At 32.1% G+C, this 26,871-nt stretch overlaps 1 long non-coding RNA gene across 2 annotated transcripts; it reads left to right on the top strand.

Moving 5' to 3' along the window:
- The first annotated feature begins 1,800 nt into the window (after positions 1-1,800).
- LOC143075024 (uncharacterized) lies at positions 1,801-5,385 on the top strand. 2 transcript variants are annotated; one of them, XR_012978211.1, is made up of 3 exons: positions 1,801-1,916; positions 4,701-4,803; positions 5,280-5,385. It is a non-coding gene; the product is annotated as an uncharacterized LOC143075024 (long non-coding RNA). The 2 variants fall into 2 exon arrangements; XR_012978212.1 differs by having other exon boundaries at positions 1,805-1,916; positions 4,704-4,803.
- Positions 5,386-26,871: the final 21,486 nt, after the last annotated feature.

Genomic DNA, 26,871 nt, shown 5'->3' with positions numbered 1-26,871 from the left:
ATAATTTATACTTTTGAAAACAATAAATTTATAAATATGACCATATATTAACTGATTTTTATGTCAACACCGAAGTGCTGAATACTAAACAGATGATACTACCGGGGACGAAACGTCCACCACCAGAAGCATCGACCCAGAGAAAATCAAACGTATCCACATATTTTTCCCTTCTTTTTCCCTTTTATTAATGTCTTGTTTGGAAACAGTTTTCATTCAGTACATAGAAAATACATTGCTAACTGGTTGTTAGACAAAGGCTTATCAATCAATCATATTTTGTTTCCAAATTTTAAATGTCCAATGAAACTTTCTTCTCGATTATAAATATATTTATTGTTTAAAAAGGAGGCTACAAGGAAGCCATATCTGATATGGTAATGGAGACAACAAACACTTGTATAATAAATTCTTATTGTTTTCATAACTGTTTCTATTTCATTTTAAATTCTAGTAAACTACAGAAATCAGATGAAAAGGGCTTAACTCATCGGATCGATACAAAGCAGGTAAACACAAGAATGTGTCCCCAGTACACGGATGCCCCATCCGCACTATCATTTTCTATGTTCAGTGGACCGTTAAAATGGTGGAAAATCTCTAATTTGGCATTTAAATTAGACAGATCATAATATAGGGAACATATGTACTAAGTTTCAAGTTGATTGAACTTCAACTTCATCAAACCCTACCTCGACCAAAAACTTTAACCTAAACTTTAACCTGAAGCGGGACAGACGGACGGACGGACGGTGCGACGAACGAACGAACGGACGCACACACCAGAAAACATAATGCCAATAAATGGGGCATACAAACAAAAGCACAGACCGGACGTGCCAGGCATTTTGTTCACTCCACGACAAAAAAGACACAACGCTAACACCTGAGAGTAATCGCAGTAACTGACAGCTAGTTCAAAGCCAATGTTAATTTATCAAAAAATCATTTATCTGATACTAAAATGTTGATATTCAAAATACAACTGCTAAACATATTAAAATTATGGAATCAAAAAAATGTGAATGTACAAACTAGATTAAGATATACTGTTTATAATTGTGAATACCTGTAATTATTAATGTACCTATGTCCCATATTTTTCATATAAAGAGGTGTATACAATCCCCTCGTTTATATAAATTGATATAGATAAAGACATCAGATTGTTACATTGATGCATGCTTTTGATGAGGGTTGTTTCTATTGTAGAGTACGAAGACTAGGGTACATGTATTTTATTGTGACGTGTGATAGACATGTAAGATATTTTTGATGTATGTTTTAAATTGGTATTAATATAGAGCATATTGTTTAATATTCTGTATTTTTTATGAAAGTTATAATGTAGGAAACAGTAACTGTGTGAAATAACTTGTATTATACTACTTGTAATGCTTGTAGTCTGGAACATATGATAATTGAAGCAATAAGTTTAATTCACATTTTATTAAGTAAAGTTAGAACAATTACAATGTTATGATTTTTCTAGAAATATTGAATTACTGTCATTTGTATATTTGATAAACCAATTGTAGGCACTCTGTCCGCTAAAGTAACGTCGTAATTTTGCTATCTGCCGTCATACAATATTTTGTTTTGTATTGCCACTTGTTATTGTAATTGCAAATGGAATTACTGGGTTGAGCTAGAAATAAATTAGATGCAAAAGTAAATGAATATTTAAAGAATTTTTACATGGTTTTATATTTATTGATACACAATAAATGAAATTTGCGTCCTGTCAAACAAAACGGCAATTTTTAGACGACGTTACACTTTTCGTTTATTTTATCGGAATAGACTTTATTTTATTAAGCTGGCGCGCCATCTATAAACAACGGATATGTATAGCAGAAGACTCATTGTGATGGAAAAGTTTCAGAGATTGTACTGTCTGATGCTCCTATCGTTCGGTAGGTAAATACATTAGCCCTGTACGTTTAAAATGTAAAATGTTATCTTTCTCTTGAAAACGTACGTAAATAAATTGGAGCTTTTCAGAGAACATACTTGAGAACTTCGTTGAAATGATCCCAAATTTTTAGCTTGATCTGGCTTTCTAATGCACAGCGCGAACCAGGCAAACTATAGATGTTGATGCTTTTTATGGAATTAGTCTACAACGTCACGTTGTGCTTTGTAACGTTTCCTCATTTGACGATTTGTGTAATTCCGTGAAAATGTCAGAAAGACATTTGTGTTGGCCAAAAAATGTAAACAATCATCGCAAAAAGTATGGTAGCCCGGCACCGAAGAAGCCGTGTATGTTTGATATATATTACTTTGAATTGTTAAAAGTAATAAAGAAATACACCAAATTAAAACAGCATACTCTATGAGTCTATGTAATATCTGATTGAAACGGAGACGGCCGAGTTATTTGTCAGACTGTCTATTTAGGGTCTGTCTATTTATATCCCGAGAAACTATAGTCTATTTCTTATTTAACTTTCACTTTACGAGTCTTTATCGGGGATGTGTTTTATTTTTACGAGAATCATCAAAGAGTTGAGACAGTGAATGTTGGACCTCATACTACAACAAACTACAGTTAAATATGCCACCTTCAATTTTTTGCTATATAATTAGGGGCGGATCCAGCCATTTTAAGAAGAAGGGTTCCGAAGCCAGAGTAAAAAGGGGGGGGGTGAATCCAACTATATGCTCCCATTCAAATGCAAATGCATTGAATGTCAAACAAAGGGGGGTTCCAACCCCTGCTTCCCCCCCCTTTTGGATGCACCACTGATAATGCAGAAAGAACTACCAACAAAAGAAATATATAAAAAAATATTTTGAAGGTATTTTTTTTCTTCAAGAAAACATCATCAGACTCAGATTTAACACAGCTGTATTTGTTTAATACATTCGTTTTCATGAAGTGTCCTCCTTTTTGATAAAATAAACAAGTATTTGTTTATCCTTATAGTAATTAGATGAATTGCTAAGATTAAAGAATATGTTTTAAAAACATGTGCACTTTTAAAAAGAGACCAGAAAAACAACTAAATTCAAAAAAGGCCAAATAAACAAAGATACTGCTACAGAAAAAAATACTTCATTTAATGTATAATGATACACTAATGATTTGTCAATAAGCCAGTAATTAATGGTCGTATGATTATTAGACATGAAAAGCAACCCAACAAATATATATAGCTCTTAGCAAGTGAAAACAAAGGCCAAGTTTTAATATGTTATAACAAGAAAAAATGGGCTTTTAGATTTTGAATTTTTTATTACATATGCTATCAATCTAATCTTGAGAAAAAATTATTATAATTTCTGTTTAGATTTAATACCAGCTGCTGTACAAAACGCACAAGAATTAAGAAAATATGATGATGCTATTTGATTAAGTTATACTATATGCTTAATATAAATATTTTTGTCAATACATGTATCAAATATTTACTATATTAAAAGCAAGTCCCCGAGTGCAAAAAACACAACATTTAATGGTGTCAAATTTTTAATTATTCTGTCACATGTGTGATTTATGTCAATGGTTAATTGGTGTTTAATGCCACTTTCAGCTTTATGTACTATTTCGTAGTAGTTGGTTTTTATTGGTTGAGTGAGAAAATAATGCTTGAAGAGAACCAAGATCCAAGATAGTAAAATTGACAGGCTAACTAAGTCAATTAAGATTATAGTCAAACTGAAAGGCTTTGAAATTCACAACCTTTGTGTTGACAGGATAGGAATAGAGAAGTTATTTACTTAAGACCATTTGTCTACTGAAACCAATTGCAATGAAACAGTTACACAACAATGTGTCATAGAAAAACATGCAGTCTTTATCCATAGCACAAGTTAAATAAAAAATTGCTGAGTTTCTGTTTTCTTACTTTAATTTGCCGCAAACAAATGTTATAAAACGAATAGGTATACAATGCCTATTACCACAAAAACCAGATCATGTTCAAAATTGGGTGGTGTCACTTTTACCATTCATGACTTATGTTCTTTTTTAAATGAAGCAATTACTTAATCGGTTGCTTTAATTCTCTTCCTCTTGTTTGCTTCAACTAAATGTTATGAAATTTATACACAATGCTTATAATTACATAAGAGCCTTAATGAAATTAATCCTGCATCTGTATTTGGAAGTTGACTGCCTCTGGTGCATATTGTTACAGGCCGGGTATTTGCGGCCCAAAAACACATTCTCAATTTATTAAACCATGTTCATTTACAAGAACAGCAGAGTAGAGGGGTATTACCTTTTCTGATCTGATCGTCCGTTTGATAGATTGTCTGTGTGTCCCTTTTCATGTTTAAGTTTTTGGTCAAGGTAGTTTTTGATGAAATTGAGGTCCAATCAATTTGAAATATATAGTTCAAATGTTCCCTATGATATGACCTTTCTAATTTTTATGTCATATTAGATGTTTGACCCCAATTTCACGGTCCACAGTCACTGAACATACATGTAGAAAATGATAGTGTGAGTGGGGTATCCATGTACTTATTTACACATTCTTGTTAGATTTGTATTGTTTAATTAATGGTGTATTATATCATTTAACCCATCATTGATTTTTTTCTTCTATTTTTTTATGGTTATTTTTGTGACCTGCATGTATATGAGAACACACACAATCATGCACATAAAAAAAACCTCATATGCATTTTTGAAAGTCATTTGATATATATGAATTATTTCAATTGAGTATTTTTTTTCATTTTTGAAGTAGAATGGAGAATTATCCTTACCTAGTTGACCAGGCTCTACTGATATGATAGATATGCCGATGTCTAACTTGGAGATCTTGATTAGGTTGGGAAATGTATCAGGTAGGTGGTTATTCATACATATCATGAAACAAATATGTCATCGAGAAAACATTGAAATTAGTCATACATGTATGCTGTTGAGACAGTAACCAAACAACATGTTCATATAATCAAAATTAAAAACAATTTGATAGTAATATTTTAAAAAATTACTTTAAATGGCCTTAACAATTACTAAGTAGATGTATTCATGTACATGTATGTTGTAGAATTATACTGAAAGTATTTACTAGTTCATTTGACTGGCAAAAAAATGATCAATATTTCAGGTTTTACAAAACAGACTAGACAAATTGCAAGATAGCAATTATGGAAGAGTCACAGCTAACATCTACTCATAACATTTTTGTAATCCTTTTGATATTTGTTGTCTTGATTTTAAACTACTAGTAAGCTTTATATATTTAAATATGGAAACTCCAACAGCACACACTAATTTCAACAATTTTATGTTTTGGTATTTTGTGTTTTTTCAGATCATGTAGATGTAGAAGTAGAAGAAACAGCAGTGAAAAAAGAATGAGAGTCATCATTTTAATAAACATTTCGCTTGAAATTGAAATAAATGTATTTTTTTCTTCATTATGTATTTCAAATATGAGCATTGGGATAAACTTTAATGAGACAGCAAGCCAGCAGCACAATCCCAATAGCTATTTGGAGGTCTACTCAAACTTCATGCAAACATGAAATTTGTGGTTTTTCAATATAAATTAAATTGAAAGTTAGCAACTCTTTGAGGCTCTGGTGCAACTTGCACGGTTTCAGAATTATAGCTTCAGAACTTGTTTATGAATGATTTATTTATTCCATATTTAAGATGAATATGTCAGTATACAAAGAAGGAGATGTGGTATAATTGCCAATATGACAACTGATTTTATATGTTTTGAAATATCTCCTACTCTTGTCTCGTTATGTCTTTCATCCCACTTCATATTGACTTCTCTCTGCGTAATTATATTGGTTTTGATGGTGACTGAGTGATATTACATTATGTAAGTCATTTTTCTTAATTTCTTGTATGTTTTTATTAAATAGTATTCTTTTAAAGAGTCATTGCATTTAAAATGATATGCATTGCTCAGAAGTTTCCGTGGTATGAAATATTGTTATTTTCTGAACTTCATCTTTTGCTGATATTTGATGTAGGGCTACTGCCACAAACTTGTTCATGCTCTTTACTGTGCTGAAATAATCTATAATTATTCAACAGTGATTCATTATATGTAATAGAAATTACTTACTAGGTATACCAAAAGGGCAATATGCCAATTATTTGGTCTTATTGCCATATGACCGAAAAGAGACGATTCCTCCAGGGAAGAAAACGCGCCAAAGGGGGAGATAATGCCCTTAAAAAAATCTCCCGTGCCGATGACAAAAAATAATGTCATTTTTTTACCAGGCAATAAGTATGCTTCAAATTGGTGTACACAAATAATCATCTTCTGTCAGATTAGCAAAAGCTGCAGAGTCACTACCAATTGAAGTTCATGTAATAATTTACCAGTTCATAGTAATAATCCACTGTATGTCTTGTATTTTTGTGATGATCCAATTGTAGCAACTGTAGTAGATCGTAGTAAATCGTAGTAAATTCCACGCACCTTGTTTGAATTTATGAATGAAATGTATTGACATGCGCAGTAGAACCCATGTGTCACTCGGGACAATTCTCCAATAAAAACACTATTTTTACGTGTTGGCAACTGTTTTCACATACTCCTTGTAATTCCTTTTAGTATTTGTAGTCAACGTCTTCAGTGTTTTCCAGATGTAAATGCTCACTATCCTTGATATTTATCATTTTGATCCGCCGGTGACACACATAACTTTTTGCAATGTTGTTTACGTATTGTGACTTCCGGTGGCGCTGTATTGTTGTATTTTTAGTTACCATAGAAATTTGTTTAGTACCATGCAAAATTTGTTTATTATATAAAGGTTACTAAAATTGTATATAGTTATGATTTTTGTAATTTATTTGAGAATTCAAATATTTAGTTGGACGGCAAGCGCGCGATCCAACAATCTGACAATTTTCCAACTTTGCCAACAATCCAACATTGACGTAGTTTCGACGCCTGTTCGTCAGTTCTGCTTAAAATTTTGATTGTTACAGTTAGTATTTTATTTGCTCGTTAATTATTTTAGTCAAAAGGGTTAATTTTTCTTAGAAACTTCATTTTTTTAAAGGATAAATTGTAAAGGAAAATACTAAAGTTAGCGTTGTCAAAGTTTAAAAGGAATATTTCATTTAAGCGGACTCTTTGGAGCTTTATTTTTAGTTTATCTTTTAAAGTTAGGATTAATGAAATTGTTCATTGAAGTTCATGTTTACTGTAAATATTTGTCTTTTTGTAATAAATAGGATTAAATAGGAAAACATTTGGCAAGTAAGGGATAATTTCCTAAAGGTCTGGAAATTATAATAAACAATACAGTTTATGTAGGGTATAAACTGTATTTCATTGTTAGTTATTCAGGAAAGGTTCTGAATATAACTAATAAACATTTTTTTATGTAACTGGTGAGGTATCAGTTACAACTATATACAAAAACAGTCAGAAAGAGATCTTCTGACTAAATTCACTAGAAATTGGTATTTTCTCTTAGGGTAATTTATTTTCTTATTAAGATAGCAGGACTCAGCCTTTTTATGTATTTTTCTGACACACCAACATATTATCTCTTGAGTGTAGAGATAAATTAATGAATATCTCTTGAGTGTAGAGATAAGTTAATAAATACCTCTTGAGCGTAGAGATATATAGATTCTTACACTGCAACAAGTGTATTACGATATTTCTCCACTCGAGACAGTTAAATTTTATTATTTAAAGCGCGAGGCTTGCCGAGCCCTTTAAATAATAAAATTTAACTGTCGAGAGTGGAGAAATATCGTAATACACGAGTTATAGTGTCAGAATCTGTTTCTCTAATGCTTTTTATCGTTCTTTTTCAAAGATTTTCAGAAAATTGTGCTCTTTATATGCGACGTCATCAGGCAAGGTCGCCTTTTTTCATGACGTCACAATAGGAAAATTGAGAAGAAAACAAAACATTTTGACGTCATAATCAAATTTCGACTAATCATTTGCCGAGAACAGATTTTTCACTAGTGAGGAGAAATATTTTTCTCACACAGGTCAGGAAATGTGAAAATAGCACAAAAATTAGAGAAAAATAAATAAATATCTCTTGAGTGTAGAAATAAATTACTACATGTATTATACTGAATAGATTCTTGTCATACCATCTAAGTCTATAGTTTAAGTATATTACTAGTTAAAATTGTTGTTTATCTTGAATACAAATGAAAATATATGATTCTTGAAATGAATAAAATATAGAAACTTATTTACGTGACTTTTGGCAAATGCCTATATTATACTGACCAGCTCATATCTTGTCATACTGACTTTGTTATTTACCAACTACTCATAAAATTTGAGTAAAAACTTTTGGGTCGAAGCATTTCAAGCCTCTGTCCGCTACACTATTCTTAAGGGCTAAATTTTCCAGAATATAATAATTCGATAAGATGAGTATCACTGGTGTTGCCATTGAACTGATGGAGTTAGGATACGTAAGTAAATACAGATTATTGATCCTATTTAATCTCTTGCCCCTGAAAAGGTAAAGGTTACACTTATGATCCTCTGAGTAAACAAGAAAATGTTCCATTATCAATACTATTATTATATATCTGGTCAGTAAACAGATAAATGTTACATTGTATTGAACAGCAGGTAAACGTATCACATGCTTACTTAACTGATACACGACCGAAACTCGACTAACCGAGAGATTGGTCGGTTAATATATATTGAGTATGCGGCTATATCGGCGGTTGGTCTGTTAATCGGGTTGGCTAAAGTCTGTTAATCAGGTGTTATCGAGAAAATCACTGTAAGTTCAGTATGTTTCATTGTATAACTTTTAAAAATATTTTTATCATAAAAATTATTCATGTCTGACAAAACAATTTTATGTACTGAATCTAGTGGTGTAATTTTTTTTTCTAGCTTCGATAAACGATCTATAGAATGAAAAGGCGGGTTACTCATCAATACATTTATACACATTTTACACACACAAAATGTACACAAAATGACTACTTGGTTGAATTTACTTACAGATGTACATGCAACATTTTGAACATATAAAAAAAAGACAGGCATTATGTTTGTTAACCATATTAATATCATTGTGTGAATAATCTACACGAAAATCTGTATTTTGGTGACATTAATCAATTTTTATTAAAAACCTGGTCTGTTAATGGGTCGGATGTATAAAACCAAGTCTGTTAATTGATCTGTTAAGAGTTATGAATATCAATAACAGTATAATTTTATTGCTTTATTGGGAGTTATCGGATCAAATGGGTAGGCTCAAGACAAGAGGTTAAAATATACGGAAACAACACATGAACAATGAAACATAGACAATGAAAATTGGAAATTGATAAAAATGGTTTCAAAAAGTGTAACATTAAAGTAATATTAATGTCATCCAAGAATGGTCGCATATATCATGTGGATTCTGTTTCGTTGTTATGAACGACACAAATTTGTCATCTACATTGGTAACAAGTATATACATCAGAGATAAACGTAGTAATGTAAATAAACATTAGCAAGTAAGATATATTGGGATGCATAAATATAAAGAATAGAGAAAAAATCATGAGAAAAATACATACAATGTAGAGAAAAGTGACATAACAATTTAAAAAATACAGAAATAAACAACACCCCCAATCCGGGCCCTCATAGTATACACGAGAATCTGGATGGAGACGCAGAATATAGAATAATACATAAGGACAGTAGAGAGTGATGCATTGCTAAAAAAAAATGAGACAAAAAAAAAAATTGTTTAAGAATAAAGACATGAGACACCCCTTTTCACTATTTAGACCCTCGAAGATGATTGTTAAAACAGTTTTGGCATTTATTCCACATTTCCTTATTTTTAGATTAATAGTATAGACAACGATATCTATATTATATGATTTGGAATTTTATTACGGTATATCACTTTACATGTATGTTATTTGAGCCTGACTGGAGTCCGATAAACATTGGACTCCTGTCAACCTCTGAATCTGATACCTCAGTCAATATTGTAAAGTGCAAACAAAACAAAATTTCAGGGCGGGGGGGGGGGTGTTGGTTGAAGCAGTAACGGATTGCGATGTACTCAAATTGGTGATAAATGTTAAAATTTTACAAGCGCACAACTGCAGTTCTCCTCTGCACTTATGTAGAAAGGAACTAAACGGAATAAAATGAATTAAAACTTAAGATAACCAAATGTAGCTGCATTCGCTCCTTCATTTACTTCTTTAGAATGATTTGTAAACAACACATGATTAAGTAATAGAACAAAAGAACCAATTGGATGATGCTGAACTATATTGAAGTGACACACCTTTCAATAAAATGCAAAATAAGTCAAAATAAAAATGCTCATACTAGAAGGATACTGTTGCACCGTATTGTCCTTTTTTTACTCGAGTACATCTCATTCTTAACCTTTTCAATGGGAAATCATAAAGGTAGCAAAACTATTGACATGGCTAAATTACTCTTAACTGACACGATTTTAATTGTCCAACCCATTAACAGACTTTATTCCCCTAATATTAACTAAAAGTGATATCTAAAATTGTTTACTTCGCCTTTTATTAAAAAAAAGTTGCTATGCGTAAAAGCATAAATACCACATATTTGCGCGACGCCTTTTAGTTTTACTGAAATTTGCGCAGACTTTGAAATGTTTTTACAGGTGGAAAATGTTCTATGATAGAAATCATTTTGTCAGACACTTTTTTTATTTGATTCTTATAATATGCCAAATCTAAAATTGAGAATGGAAATGGGGAATATATCAAAGAGACAACAATCCGACCATAGAGAAGACAACAGAGAAGGTCACCAACAGGTCTTCAATGCAGCGAGAAATTCCCGCACCCGGAGGCGTCCTTCAGCTGGCCCCTAAACAAATATATATACCAGTTCAGTGATTATGAACGCCATACTAAACTCAAAATTGTACACAAGAAACTAAAATTAAAAATAATACAAGACTAACAAAGGCCAGAGGCTCCTAACTTGGGACAGGCGTAAAAATTCGACGGGGTTAAACATTTTTATGAGATCTCAACCCTCCCCTTATACTTCTAGCCAATGCAGAAAAGTAAACGCATAACAATATGCACATTAAAATTCAGTTCAAGAGAAGTCCGAGTCTGATGTCAGAAGATGTAACCAAAGAAAATAAACAAAATGACAATAATACATAAATAACATCAGACTACTAGCAGTTAACTGACATGCCAGCTCCAGACTTCAATTAAACTGATTGAAAGATTATGTCTTCATCATATGAATATCAGGCACAATCCTTCCCGTGAGGGGTTTAGTATCATACCATCATAACATATATTAGAAGAACATAACCCGTGTCATGCCAACAATTGGTTTTTAAATAAATGTGTTTAGTTCCGATGCAAAGACCCTATAAGTGAATCAATATTAACGCCAAAATATGCAATCTTTAATGACCTGACAACAGTATCGTAACTATATCCCTTCTTAATAAGTCTATTTAAAGGTTTTGTTAGCTTCTGAGGTGAATACTGACATTTTTGTGCTTTATAAAGAATATTTCCATAAAATATCGGATGTGAAATACCTGAACGTATAAGAAGTCTGCATGTTGAGCTATATTTACGAATGATGTCCTTATACCGATGATAACATTTAGTAAATGTTTTGACTAGTTTGTGATATCGAAAACCCTGGTGTAATATTTTTTCAGTAATACATAAATTTCTCTCGTTAAAATCTAAAACATTATTACATACACGAGCGAATCGTACAAGTTGAGATATATAAACACCTTAAGATGGTGACAAGGGAACGTCACCATCTAAAAATGGATAATTAACGATAGGAAATGAGAAATCATCTCTTTTATCATAAACTTTAGTATTGACATAGATATTAAGATCGAGGAAAGCGCAGTGGTCATTGTTAGTATTAGATTTATTTAAAGTAAGTTCAACAGGATACATTTCTTTAGTATACATACTGAAGTCGTCATTATTGAGAGCCAAAATATCATCCAAATATCTAAAAGTATTATTAAATTTGTGTATCAGATGATGTTTCGATGGGTCTTTGCTGATTTTTGTCATAAATTGTAACTCATAGCAATACAAAAAACAGGTCCGTAATAAGTGATGCACAGTTAGTCTCCATTGGAATTCCGATAACCTGGCGATATACGGAATCTCCAAAGCGAACAAAAATGCTATTTACTAAAAATTCAAGGGCAGATATAGTATCAAAGGATGTCCAATTGACATAGTTTTTTTGTTTATTGCTACTAAAAAATGACCTAAAAGAGTTTGAATATATATATTCACATTCTGACTTTTTAAATACCCATTAGGTGTGTGAATTTTTTCTTAATGAAAATGTGAGGCAATGTGGTATATAGGGTAAAAAATCAAAACTTTGAACAGATTCAAAATCACCAATATAAGCATGCAATTTATCAAGTACTTCCAATGAGTTTTTGAGACTCCAAAAGTAATTAATTCCACTATTTTCGAAGGCCTTATTTGAACAATTTATTATCAGGTTTTTGATTGTACCAAGTGTACTGGTAAGAATAATAGATAATTTAGTAGTGGAACAATGGCTTCAAGACGAAATAAATCTATATTTGTAAGGTGTTTTGTGTAGCTTCGGAAGCCAATACATAGTTGGGACTTTCATTGTTTTTGGTTCTGCTTGTAAAGCGGTAGCTAAAAGTTTATGTTTGTTACAGATGTCGTTTTCGAAAAATGGAGTCAGTTGGAATGTTGGTGAATTGGTGATTTCTTTTTGTAGAACCTCAATGTAAAATTTACGTCAAACAATTATCATATTATTAGCAGCTTTATCGGCCGGGACAAAAACAAATTCCTTGGCTAGTTCTTTTAGTTTATAGATATAGGAAGATGTGGTGTGAGTGCCAATGAGACAACTCTCCATCCAAATAACAATTTAAAAAAAAAGTAAACCATTATAGGTCAATGTACGGCATTCAACACGGAGTCTTGGCTCACACCGAACAACAAGCTATAAAGGGCCCCAAAATTAATAGTGTAAAACCATTCAAACGGGAAAACCAACAGTCTAATCTATATAAAAAAACGAGCAACGAGAAACACGTATAAATTACATAAACAAACGACAACTACAGTACATCAGATTCCTGACTTAGGACATGTGCAAACATTTGCAGCGGGATTAAACGTTTTAATGGTACCAAACCTTCTCCCTTTTTCTGAAACAATAGCATAACATCACAACATAGAAAAACATACGATAAATATCAATTGGCAGGCTTAACTCAATCAAAAAACGTAAATTAATACACTATGAACGAATAGGTTTATTGTGGTTATTGTTAAAAGTAAAATGTTCTTTAAAATGTTGAATACGTATATCAACTATGTTCATTACTGAATTAAAAAAAGAGTCCAAAGATTTTTTGTCAGCTTTTTCCAGTTTTATCCATTTCAAACAGTAAGTACTGAGTGAGTCGTGGATGATATTACGACAGTCATTCCAATTAATAAATGACGGGGGCGGTATTTAGGTCCTTTACTGAGGAATGATTTTAACTCTCGGTCTTGAACGATGTTAAGATGCTCCTATTATAACATGGGAAATGGGTCCATAAATGTATTCGGAATTACTGCAATTACATGAAGTAGGTGTATTTTCACTGATATTAACATCTTTACACAATTGGCTATAATTAAATACAAATTTCCGGGTAGATTTCTTGTAAATATAACAAATAAGAGGGAGCTCAGTATTATCAAAATATCCAGGAATTTGTTCTTTAACAGAATGGTCGTTAAATATACCGGCAATATTTACAAAATCAAACCTTTATTGACATACTTTATTTTAATAAAATGTTTTTATGAACTTCAGGGCGATCAATTTTGGGAAACAGTTTAGAATAACAATATGCCATTATAATTTGAACGATTTCATACTTAGGACTGCTATTTGAAATTTTGTTGCAATCCTCTAAAATTTTATTTAACTTATTAATCGGTAATGAACAGAGCTTTGTTAACAGATAATGTCTACGACCATGAGAATGTTTTTTCCGAACAGTTTTAGAAACTATATTCAAAATGTTAACAGAATCGGTTCTTGATATATTGCCAATTCCCATGATATTATCATTAAGACCGAGAGGGTAGACTGTCTGTAATTTTTTAATCCAATTTAATTCAATTATTTTCCGTGATCGTACAAACTTTGAATGAGATTCACCAGGCTGCTTATTTACTACTTCCAAAGGTTGAACTGCTAAATATTTAATAGGATGATTGTGCTTCTTAAGGTGTTGATTAATGATACTTTTGAATTAATTGGGTCTTTTCAAACGATACAGATGTTCTTGAGTGCGTTTAGATAAATATCGTCCAGTTTCACCTACGTACTGAATACCGCATCCCGGTTTGTTTCATGTGAGTATATAAATAATACTGTTTGTTTTTGAAGTTATATCAGTTTCAAATTTTAAAGAAATCAAGACCAACCGCCGATATAGCCGCATACTCAATATAGATTAACCGACCAATCTCTCGGTTAGCCGAGTGTCGGTCGTGTATCAGTTAAGTAAGCATGTAAATGTTCAACTGCAATAACTAGCTGGTAAGTATAACGGTTGAGTAAACATATAAATGTTCTGCTTGTAAGTATAACGGTTAAGTAAACATATAAATGTTCTGTTGTAATAACTAGCTTGTAAGTATAGCGGTTGAGTAAACATATAAATGTTCTGTTGTAATAACTAGCTTGTAAGTATAACGGTTAAGAAAGATGTAAATGTTCCATTAAAATAACCAGCAGATAAGTAAAGCGGTTAAGTATACATGTTAGTGTTCAAATACTATAGCCAGCCGGTAAGTATATCAATTAGGCAAGTCATTTTAATGACCAGCTGGTTAGTGCATCAATTTGAGTAAATAAGTGAATAATCCATTGTTATGATTATCTAGTTAGTATATCGATTTTACTCAAAATGTAACCGTTACGCCTTATATGACAACTTGAATAGTGAATTGATTTAATGAACATGTGAACATTACACATGTGGTGACTAGTTTGTTAGTATAACTACGATTTATAAAATATACATGTGAACATATTCATTGAATACCATGATATCATCGAACTCGTTTGAAATAATTAATCTCATTTGCCTCTATTGTTGATTCATTTTTATTTTGTACCAATGACTTGCTATCTATCTACGGCTCAAAATTGAGTTTTTCTTTGAAAATGCGCATCTAATGAAGTAACGTTGATAATCCTTTAATATGTTCTTGTCGTTATAAATGATGTAGAGATGACTCACACACCTATGTCCTATTGAATGAAAAATACATCCTTGTTGCTGTCTAAGAACAAACATGACTGAGTTAGTCCTGGTATCTATGATGAGTTTATTTCCACCTGTACATTCCCCCTTTAGAGAACACACATTTGTTTTCTTGTCATACTCTGCAGCAGTACATGATGTATTTGTGATGCATTTTCTTGGACACTGAATGTCATCTTGCATTACAGACGTTTCTGTGACAGGACCTTTACATCCGTACCCAATTTTTCCACATGCATATGCAGTATTAGTGCTTGAGAGACCTTTAAAAAATATAAAACATATGTTCATTGTACTTATAGAGGATTGCTAGTGGCTTTTCTTAAAGCAGGATACTGCATGCGATGTTAGCTGCCTCTGTTGTAGACAGGTTGCAGAGCCAATCAGGGACACGGCCTTATAATTGATATAACCCAAGATTGTTGATTGCCAACGGATTCTGAATAAAGTAAATGATGAAAGAGTAAAGACCAATGTCTAGAAGATAGACATAACAATAAGCCACGTTTATCAGTCTTCATACCAATACAATTTTTTTTCACTACCACTTAATTCTCTTTCTAAACTTTAGTTACATGTAGATATAAGGCTATTTTTGAAAATCTTATAAAATCCTAGTTAATTTTTCATATTTGTTATTAATTTAATTTTGAATGTAACACGTGTTCTGATTGGCTGGCATCGTTTTGTTTATCAGCTAATAGAAATACTTTTGTCATGTGACCATGTCGTCATCAACGTTTTTTCATGATTTATTCCGGTTTGAAATGGAATTAAGAATTAAATTATAAGAAATGACTGTAACATTTTTTCTGCCTATTCAAAATAACATCAAAAATGTGGTGCACACTTTAAGTAAACCGATACGCAGGTCATTCAGTGTGCACCACATTTTTGAAAAAGTGTTACAGTCATTCCTTAAAGAGAAAAAAAGATTCCAGTGTTAGATATACGTGATATTAAGACACCCGAATGAACATTCAAGCTCAAAAGTGAAACATGAACTGACAACGTCATGGATGAATGAGAATATGACATAAAGATAAACCATTCTAAACAAAACCCAAAATAGAAAATGAAAGACTGAGCAACATGCATCCCAAACAAAACGAGGGATGAGGGAGTGGGTATTCTCATGTGCTCCGTGAGAGTAAGCATAATCTGCTTCACATTTTGCACCTTTTAGTTGCTTGTGGTAGTACAAGCTGTGTTATAATTCTAAATCTAATAGGTCAAATTCGAGAAAACCGGATGGGATTGTAATAACGACATCATCTGTTCCTAATGTCATAACTAAAATCCACTTCCCTTTTCACCACGAATGTTACCTTCTAAATTAGACTATTTACCTGGTTTGCAATAAAATGAGCATCACGACGGGTGCCGCATGTGGAGCAGGATATGCATACCCTTCCGGAGCACCTGAGACCACTCCCAGATTTGGTGGGGTTCGTGTTGCTTGGTCTTTAGTTTTCTATATAGTGTCTTGTGTACTAATGTTTGTCTGTTATTCTTCTTTGTTTTGGCCATGGCGTTGTCAGTTTGATTTCGGTCTGTGAGTTTGACTGTTCCTCTGGTGTCTTTCGCCCCTTTTAGTCAAGTATTTATACATCATTCGTTTTCATGTGTTTGTCTTTAAGTGGTTAGCATAACATCGTTATAACAACCAATAGTTGTCACAATTCCAGTTTTATAATTCATTCTGTTTTTAATTTGTCTTTGTAAATATTAATAATGATTATTTTGTTCTGGATTGTAAACTAGTTTTTGATGTTGTTCGCTCTTTCAAAAAAGTTTGTTTTGGCAGACGTCTTTTTGTCATTGCCAGGCTTTTATTGGTATCTGCTATTTTCCGTGTCAATTAGGACCCATGTTACTAAGAAGTGCTTAATGAATAACACTTGTGTGACAACTTAAGTCAAAAGTATTGATTATGGAGGTTTTATTTGACAGAGCAGTTTGAAATTTGCCAGTTTGAAAAACCACGTGAGTCGACGATTGGTCAATCCAAACGCGAATCACCATAGGTAAGATAGAATAAATGGTATACCTTTTTACTAAAATTTGTTAAAATTTTACCAACCATTAGTTGACGAAATTTTGCATTCGAAGAAAAATTAATCAGATTGCTCTAACTTTTTCACCAAATGTTCGTGCATACAAATATTTTGATGAAAATTTGTTAGTTTAATATAACATTCTGTACCAAAATAGTTTGCATATTGTTGGGCTATTTTATGTTATTATTCTAAGTATTTCAGATCAAGTTAACGAAACAAAGAGATTATGAGTGGTACAGGTCAGCACAACTACCTCAGGACTAATCCACTCTTCATCCCACAGCGTAAGAGTGACTTTTGCAGCACTATTGTGTGATCGTCAAGGAATCAAGTCGGAAAAAGTTCAATACAGACATACATGTAACTGTTCCTTTGTCATCAATAACAAGGAACTATAAAATGTATTTGCACTCCTCAATATTCTGCGTCAAACGATAATCAGAAACGGAAGAGTTTCTCAAACAGAACGCTTAGCTTTTGAACACACAAATTGAAAAATTAAAAAAACATATTTTTAGAGGAATACGCTTAGATTACAAACATATATTATTACAACAAGATAACACAACAGACAACATATACATGTTTACCTTCTAAGAGACGGGTTTAAGCCAGACATAAAATTGGCGCACCATTACTACCAGTATGAAAGATAACTTAATAAATACAGACATTAGAATCGAAATGGAGGCTGACAAGAATTGTGTCGAAAATAATTAACTGGGTAAGAAGGAAATCATTTGAATGTTCAACGAATAACTAATTTTCAATAGACTTTAGATACAGAGATTGGCAAAACCGAGAAATCAAATATCCACGAATATGCAGATGTGCAGCAATCCACGAAAACGAACGAATCCACTATTATAGATTAAAGAGGAGACAGGAAACAGGAGGTTGCAAGTCTTTAAATGGAATTGGTGAACAAATCTTTACTTAGAATGATGAATATCTTGGTTGTTTTTCTGGCATTAAACATCGAATAAAGACAGGCGAAGATAAGCTATTTCATCAGCCCCTCAGACGACCTCTGATGGGTATCTAACATGTCTAAAGTGATGAAAAAGAGCACTTCAAAAAATACTCCAAAGTGAAAAAGTTGTAATGTTTCACTATGAATGGTTAACTCTAGTTGTTATATACGGATTATCAGATGGTGCATTGGCTATAGGACAATCAACGCAATAACCAGCAAAGATTTGTATCATCTATCAAATGTCGAAGATTGTTTAGACATCTTAGTGGATGCGAGTGTATTGGACCTTTAGAGTGTCATATCTAACGTGTTACTCATATGCAATACATTAATTGTTTAATCTAGTGATATACACTCGTCCTTTTTCAATAACAACCAAGAGGTATCGAACAATCAAAATAACAAATGTAAATACCTGACTGAAGTAGGCTGTTTATTGGATTTCCATATATTTCTATTTCACAAATAACCAATGTTTCTGTATCACGGCGTTTGATCCGGATGAATCTCCCTCTGGTGTTAGGAGGGCAATTTATGACTTCAACATCAAAATTTACTAGATGGTTAGCTGATTACAAATAAGAAATGAATCCTGTTAGTTATGTGCATTAATTGTATTACTGTTAGTTTAGAAGTTATTGCGATGTTTTTATAAATACTAGTAGTACAACTGGTTTACTCGAATTATGATATATGATACATATATATATATATATTTACATGTCATAAAACCGTAATAATAAATATTGCATTTCTGTTCTTTTTTTCCAAAAAAACATATTAAATAAAAACAATGATTTACAGAATAGTATAGCATCGCTTAAAAGTTAAAGTAAAATAATTTTAACCAGTAGTAAGTTAAATGTGAAATGATGTTCGTTCTTATATATCTTTAATTTGGTTTTTTATCTTTTTTATCTGAGATTTATGTCCCTTTTTGGTTCTGTGTTTGATACAAACAAAATTAACATAACCAGATGGATAAAAATACGGCATACACATGCTTGCATCCTAGTTTTGTTCATGTTTATAGTTCGAAAAAATATAGTCGTGTATGCCATATTTGCCATCTATAATGGAGAAACAAATGTTTACTTAAATATATTACAAATCCAAAGATGCATCAGTACTCCACATGATACTATTTATATTTAGTTTGACATGTAAAAACTATCTCAAGTAGTTAGTACTTTGAATACATTATAATTAGTGTGACACTAGTTTCCTTGAATTTTTTATTTTGAATGCAGTATAATTCAGTTTTTCCAGCAATTTTTTGCAAAATCAAAAATTTATTTGTTTCTCAATTCATGAAAATTGGTACCTAGGAACATGAATGAAAATAACTATACTATATTAATCGTTGATTCGTTTTATTAATCATACAAATAACATTCAATAGCTAATATGGATCATGCGTCAGCATTTGAGATGTGATTCCAAAAAAATACATACAGAATCAAAAACGCCATCAATGACCGCAATTGACCCTTTTTCTCTGGAAAGGTAGGCGAGTCCAGCTTCACATGTGACACCCTTGATGTTGCTCATAAAAACGTTGATACATCAGGTAATTAGTGTTTGTATTCGTATTATAACAATATTTTTTTCGACTTTACATGTAACTTACTCTTTTAGCATCCGACATCTTATTTGTCAATTTTTTAAAAGTAAGAACTATTATTTCTCATTGAAAACTTAAAACAAAAATTCATTACGACACAATTGATTTTGGCAATTTTGTTTCCTGATGATAATGTCCCTTACTGGTTACTGTGTTATTTATATTTGTTAAGTGTATTTTTGTACATCTTGTAGTTATTTCTTATATCTTGAGGTATGATTGCTTATGAGACAAATTTTTACAAGAAAACAAATAATAAATATCCAGAAACACAAAAAGGTATTTAAGTTGACCCGGAAGTTACTTTAAATTTGAATCATTTACAGTTTTACACATTATATGGTATTTTCTCAATTGATAGTTTCCCTTATTTCTTAAACATCCTTCAATTAAATCTAAGTTCACTTGATAAATTTATGTTACTTTCTATGTATATTAGATCAAAATCAAATCAAAAAGTTGTGGTTTAATTGCCAATGAGACATCTATACATAAGATTTCGAAAGAAGTGGATGTAAGAAATTATAGGACACCACGCAGCCTTTAACAAGGAGGAAAACATTACAGTATAGTCTGTTGTTAAATGTCTCGACATAAAACAAAAACGTAGAAAAATCAAAACGTGAACACTTTAAAAGGCGTAATTCATTACAGACAATTTACTTAAATTGAATAGGACAGATAAAATAAACTCATCATAGCTACCAGGATTGAAATTTTATATTTGCTCCAAAGCGCGTTTCGTTTACAAAAGACTCGTCAGTGACGCTCAAATCAAAAGAAGTTAAAAAGGCCAAATAAAGTACGAAGATGAAAAGCATTGAGGACCAAAAACCCCTAACAGTTTTGCTAAATACAGCTAATGTAATCATTTCCTGGCGTAGAAAAGCCTTAGTAATTCAAAACGTGAAAGTCTTGTAAGCATTTTTAATGATTACCATATCAATGATAAGTCATCGACAACCACTAAAACAGTTATGTAAAACTAAACAAGACAATCCTGTTTTCTTTTCATTTTGGGTTACAGTTTATGATAATTAATAGAAACTTTACTACACTCACGATCTGTGCGTCAATGAATATGTATCACATTGATATCATAAACATTCTGTAGGTCGACTGCCCACCATGGCTGCTGATGATCATTATTTAGTGTATGTGCAAACAAAAAATCGGGACCCACCCATCCTGACGTTTTTCCATAAACGGCTAATTCAGAGTTACAACAATGATATCCTTCTACTGGCAAATACATTGAAGACATTGTCGTTGGTTTGTTCATTGCAATATTTACATCTGAATAATTTGTAATAAAAATACACACGTTAATATAACACTTCTATAATGTAATTGCTTGAAGTCTAAAATCAAAGTATGATGTATTTGCAAATATTGTGTTTTTACATAATAAACAAATGTTAAAGACAATGACTGTTTCTATTAAGTATTTTTTTTCTATTTTCAATGTTACATTTGTACAGCACATACAATATTAAAATGCTTTAGTTTCCTCCTTTTTGTCTTCTTCTCTACATATCGTCATAGAAATGTAACACTTGCGCAGATTTTGAAACGTTTTTCATATTTATTATAAACCTTTTTAACATCGATATATTTTATGCGTTTCTGTTTATTATCAAGATTACATGCCATCCAAACAATTACAACGTATGTTAAATATAAAGAACGTTTGGTAAAATTACAGTTGTCGCTCCTTTTACAAAATATGTATAAAGCCAAACAAGTACAAAGTTGAAGAGCATTTCGGATCCAAAATTCCAAAACGTTGTGCCAAATACGGCTAAGGTAATCTATGCCTGGGATAAGAAAATCCTTAGTTTTTCGAAAAATTTAAACTTTTGTAAACAGGAAATTTATAAAAATGACCACATTATTGATATTCATGTCAACACCGAAGTGTTGACTACTGGGCTGGTGATACCCTCGGGGACGAAACGTCCACCAGCAGTGGCATCGACCCAGTGGTGTAAATAGTTATCAAAGGTACCAGGATTATAATTTAGTACGCCAGACGTGCGTTTCGTTTACATAAGACTCATCAGTGACGCTCAAATCAAAATATTTATAAAGCCAAACAAGTACAAAGTTGAAGAGCATTTCGGATCCAAAATTCAAAAACGTTGTGCCAAATACGGCTAAGGTAATCTATGCCTGGGATAAGAAATCCTTAGTTTTTCGAAAAATCAAACTTTTGTAAACAGGAAATTTATAAAAATGACCACATTATTGATATTCATGTCAACACCGAAGTGTTGACTACTGGGCTGGTGATACCCTCGGGGACGAAACGTCCACCAGCAGTGGCATCGACCCAGTGGTGTAAATAGTTATCAAAGGTACCAGGATTATAATTTAGTACGCCAGACGCGCGTTTCGTCTACATAAGACTCATCAGTGACGCTCAAATCAAAATAATTATAAAGCCAAACAAGTACAAAGTTGAAGAGCATTTCGGATCCAAAAATCCAAAACGTTGTGCCAAATACGGCTAAGGTAATCTATGCCTGGGATAAAAAAAATCCTTAGTTTTTCGAAAAATTCAAACTTTTGTAAACAGGAAATTTATAAAAATGACCACATTATTGATATTCATGTCAACACCGAAGTGTTAATTACTGGGCTGGTGATACACTCGGGGACGAAACGTCCACCAGCAGTGGCATCGACGCAGTGGTGTAAATAGTTATCAAAGGTACCAGGAGTATAACTTAGTACGACAGACGCGCGTTTCGTCTACATAAGACTCATCAGTGACGCTCAAATCAAAATATGTATAAAGCCAAACAAGTAAAAAAGTTGAAGAGCATTTCGGATCCAAAATTCCAAAACGTTGTGCCAAATACGGCTTAGGTAATCCATGCCTGGGATAAGAAAATTCTTAGTTTTTAGACCTGCCTATTTCTAAGAACTTCCTCCCCCCCCCCCTTTTCCATATTTTGTTGAGGTTATTTTTACCCAGTCTTTCTATCATTATGGGATGTGTTGTGGACTGTTATTTGTCGGTTTCAGTTTAACTTTTGCAATTTAATGTTCTTATTCATGGTATTATCCATGCGATTAAAACGAAAATTAATACTAGATATTTTGTTCTTTTTTTACACTATGTAATGTTTTAACAAAAAATGTACTGGCATTTTAATTGTAAATATTAACCACATAAATATAAATAAAATCTATTATTTTAATGAAAGATCAAATGTCTAGAGGAAAAAACTGAGTTGCTTGAATAAACATTATTTGGAATGATTTGGATGCAGAACAGACTTTCATGGCGATTAGAAAAAATTTGAACGAATAGAAATGTGTCTTCTTATTTTAAAAGTAATAAGCGTTTCCTCTATTTCGGTCTACTTTAATTTCAATTCCAATTATTTTCTAAGAATGTTCTGCACCAGGAATAGACTACTGTCTGTGCTTCTTTGTTAAATTTGTGTTTGTTTTTATTGTGATTAAGATACTTGTTGCACTTGTATTTTCAATATTGTGTATGATATTCTCGTATTCTGTCTTTCGTTTTTGCTAATGTGCTTTATCCATATGTCTCTGGTGTTACTTTGTTACATATAGCTTGTCTATGTACTTATACATCCCGTTATTGTGCTTTTGTTAAACTTGTCTGTTGCTTGTCTTTAATTTCTGCTATGTTCTTTGTCTATATGCCTTTTTATGTTTCTTTGTTACATATATGAAGTGGCTCTGTACTTATACATCCCGTCATTGTGTTATTGTGTACTATGGTAAAATTGTGTATTCTTGTCCTTAATGTTTGATAAAATGCTTGGTCTGTATTCCATTTTGTGCTTCTTTGTTTCTTTCAGTCTCTTATTATGATAAATTGACTATGACGAAATTCGTGAAAGAAAGATATTTTTAATTTAATAAATAGGATTTCCTTTTAAATTTTCCCATTGAATGTGATGAACTATATATTTAAGTAATCATCTTTTTATTTATTATTGATTTCCTTTAAGCGAAATATTTCAGTTTATTAAACTTTGACTAGGACAGAGAACATACATTTGATGCTCACCTTCAAACAAAATACCCATCATTATTTGAATGTAGGTGTAAAAGTCCACTTTCAGCCCTTTGGTTACATCATTTTTGCGGTCATTTTATCGTCGGAAATACCGTAGTGCTTAGAGAGAACGACTGATCTGCGGAGGGAAAACTGACAATCCTAGTCAATTAATACTGCGTTCGAACGCACACACCACGTATGGTGTTAGGAAACGTGATATGATAAACTCTGGAACGTCCGATTTTACCTTTGATTTAAATTTTCTATTTAGTATTTTGTAGAGTAGACTGCTGTATGTCCTTCTGCGATTCATCTTTTACTACCCAGCTGTTGTCGGTTAATTGTTTTCAGCTAGTTTTGTACACTAGTTTATACAACTGCCGCTTGTTACTTTCTCCAAGACGTGATATTAGTTGCTGTGAAGTCAATAATATGAATCCAATAATTGTCAGTGTCTTCCTCGCTATCATGTCTTATGAGGAATTTTTCTATTATTTGCATTCAAGGATTTCTGACCTTATTAAGTTGGACACTGATCAGGTAAAGATCATCAAAACCAGTTTCGAAATAGTAAAAGGTAGAAAAAATGATGTCGCTTGACATATGATCGATCTGATTATATTGCTTTTAGTTGATATAATAGATGTAAAGCGATTTTCAAGTTTGTGATACAAAATCATATTTTTATTGAACTGTCTTTATCATGCTGACTAGTAAATAAAAAAAAAAGAATCGAGAGAAGACGTCATCTTTCGCGGCGATACCCTCAAGGAGTTTCAATGCAGTAGTAGTGGTACCGGTCTTGACGTTTGTATTCTAGGTAATTACGTTGTTTATCATCTTAAAACGTGCTGTCTTTGTAATATTAGTTTTACTGTTTAATCTGGGTTTTTTATTTTTATCCGTTTTACGTGGCTCGGTACTTGTTCATCCCGTCATTGTGTTATTGTTCTATAATAATTTTGCTATTGTATGACATTTTTGTATTGTGTTTTCATTTTTCTCTAATGTGCTTTGTCTATATGCCTTTTTATGTTTCGTTGATACATATATGACGTGACTCTTTACTTATATATCCCGTCATTTTGTTATTGTACTATGGTAAATTTGTGTTTTCGTGTTATTAACTTTTGCCAATATGCTTGGTCTGTATGCCATTTGTGCTTCTTTGTTACATATTTGTCTGTTTTTATTGTGATAAGAATAATAACACATTGTTGACTACTCTACCCCTCTTTTTGACATTTTTACGTGTTATGTCCGTTTGTTTTGTTCACACATCGTTATCAATATAATGGAATTTAATGTGACTATCATAGAATTAGGAGGTTTAGCTTGCTTTTAAAATAGGTTTAATTCATCATTTTCTACATAAAAAAAATGCCTGAACCAAGTCAACAATATGACAGTTGTTTTTCAATCGTTTGAACTGTATGAGATTTTGTCATTTCATTAGGGATTAGAATTTTTCGTTATGTTTGTGATTTCATATTTGTTTATACTTTAATTCAATCGGATTACTCTTCTCTACTGAATACTTTTAATTTGTTCATGTGTTGTACTGTCCAATATAAGATGAAAAAGGGTTAGATTTGCAACCCTATCACACTATTTATGTGTTTATATCTTGTGATGAATTCAGTAGTTGTTGTTCTTTGGTGTATATCAAATGTGTTTTCCATTCATTGTTCTGTACAAAAAGTAAGACGTTAGAGTATCCGTTTGAATTGTTTAAAAATATCTTGTCGGGGCCTTTTAAAGATCGTTGTGTTGTTTAGGCTTTACTCATTGTATATAGTTTATACCACACGATTATGATTGCTGGTTTATATTAACGAACACCAAAAATTAATTAACAACAGTAACTCTGCATCATACGAATGTATCAACACCACAAAACGTGACTTCACATGTAAATTTCTAACAAATTAGATATAGAATTAGGATAAGGTTTCTAATGGAGCTATTTGATGTATTTACTAACAATGGCAAAAATATTAATATAGCATTATGTTAGTTATGGTGTAATTAATTGTTTTTTTCTAGCCATGTCGGTTTTACACTAGTGTAAATACAAAAAAAATCCTTTCCATATATAAGTACTTTCAACTTATTTAAATGATTTATGTTTATATTGTGCTGATTCACTACAACCCCCCACGGTTAGGGGAAAGATTAGGTAGCCACGAATACGTTAAACTCTGTTTCACTACAACTCACGGTTAGGGAAAGATTAGGTAGCCACGGATACGTTAAACTCTGATTCACTACAACCCACGGTTAGGGTAAAGATTAGGTAGCCACGAATACGTTAAACTCTGATTCACTACAACCCACGGTTAGGGAAAGATTAGGTAGCCACGAATACGTTAAACTCTGATTCACTACAACCCACGGTTAGGGAAAGATTAGGTAGCCACGAATACGTTAAACTCTGATTCACTACAACCCACGGTTAGGGTAAAGATTAGGTAGCCACGAATACGTTATACTCTGATTCACTACAACCCACGGTTAGGGAAAGATTAGGTAGCCACGAATACTCTGTTCCGTTTTATTTGTTCGTATCTTAAGTCAGGAACCTGTATAATTAACATATATTTGTATTATGTTCATTGTTTTGTACGTAATAAGCCTTACAGTTTCCACGTGTCTATTGTTTTACATGTATATAGCTTGCTATATGGTATGGGTTTTGCTCCATTTTGATTGACTTTTGCTAGCTAACTTCTTTGTCATTTAATCTCTGATGGGGAGTTTTCTCCTTGAAATCATACCACATTTTTATTATATATCAAGTATACACTTTTTCATTTTTATCTTTTAAAGACATATTTTGAAATTAATCAATTTATATTTTTTCCAGTCTCCATCAGTGCAGGTAGTTTTC

The sequence above is a fragment of the Mytilus galloprovincialis genome, chromosome 5, assembly GCF_965363235.1.
Source record: "Mytilus galloprovincialis chromosome 5, xbMytGall1.hap1.1, whole genome shotgun sequence".
In the NCBI taxonomy this organism is placed as follows: domain Eukaryota; kingdom Metazoa; phylum Mollusca; class Bivalvia; order Mytilida; family Mytilidae; genus Mytilus; species Mytilus galloprovincialis.
This window is presented reverse-complemented; position numbering and strand designations above follow the sequence as displayed.